Source organism: Limulus polyphemus, unplaced genomic scaffold, assembly GCF_000517525.1.
Source record: "Limulus polyphemus unplaced genomic scaffold, Limulus_polyphemus-2.1.2 Scaffold805, whole genome shotgun sequence".
In the NCBI taxonomy this organism is placed as follows: Eukaryota; Metazoa; Arthropoda; class Merostomata; order Xiphosura; family Limulidae; genus Limulus; species Limulus polyphemus.
The window spans coordinates 295,499-296,607 of NW_013666415.1; positions in this window are offsets into that span (position 1 = coordinate 295,499).

Consider the following 1,109-nt stretch of genomic DNA (forward strand, 5'->3'; position numbering starts at 1 on the left):
ATTATACTTAGATTTATAAAATAGCTATATATTATACTTAGATTTATAAAATAGCTATACGTTATACTTAATATATAAAATAGCCATACATTATACTTAGACTTATAAAATAGCTATATATTATACTTAGATTTATAAAATAGCTTTACGTTACACTTAGATTTATAAAATAGCTATACATTATACTCAGACTTATAGAATGACTAATATTATATTTAGATTTACAAGATATCTATACATTATACTTAATATACGAAATAGCTATATATTATACTTAGATTTATAAAATAGCTATACGTTATACTTAGATTTACAAAATAGCTATACGTTATACTTAATATATAAAATAGCTATACATTATACTTAGACTTATAAAATAACTGTATATTATACTTAGGTTTATAAAAGTGCTCTAAATTACACTTAGACTTATAAAATAGCTATACATTATACCTAATATATAAAATATATAATATATATTATACTTAGATTTATAAATTAGCTCTACGTTATACTTAGATTTATAAATATTTATACGTTATACTTAATATATAAAATAGATATACATTATACTTAGACTTATAAAATAGCTGTATATTATACATAGATTTATAAAATGTCGATATATTATAGTTAGATTTATAAAATAGCTATACATTATACTCAGGCTTATAAAATGACTAATATTATATTTAGATTTACAAAATATCTATACATTATACTTAGACTTATAAATAAAATAGCTGTATATTATACTTAGACTTATAAAATAGCTATATATTATACTTAGATTTATAAAATAGCTTTACGTTATACTTAATATATAAAATAGCTATACGTTATACTTAATATATAAAATAGCTATACGTTATACTTAATATATAAAATAGCTATATATTATGCTTAGACTTATAAAATAGATATATATTATATTTAAATTTATAAAATAGCTATATATTATGCTTAGACTTATAAAATAGATATATATTATATTTAAATTTATAAAATAGCTATATAATATGCTTAGACTTATAAAATAGATATATATTATACTTAAATTTATAAAATAGCTATATAATATGCTTAGACTTATAAAATAGATATATATT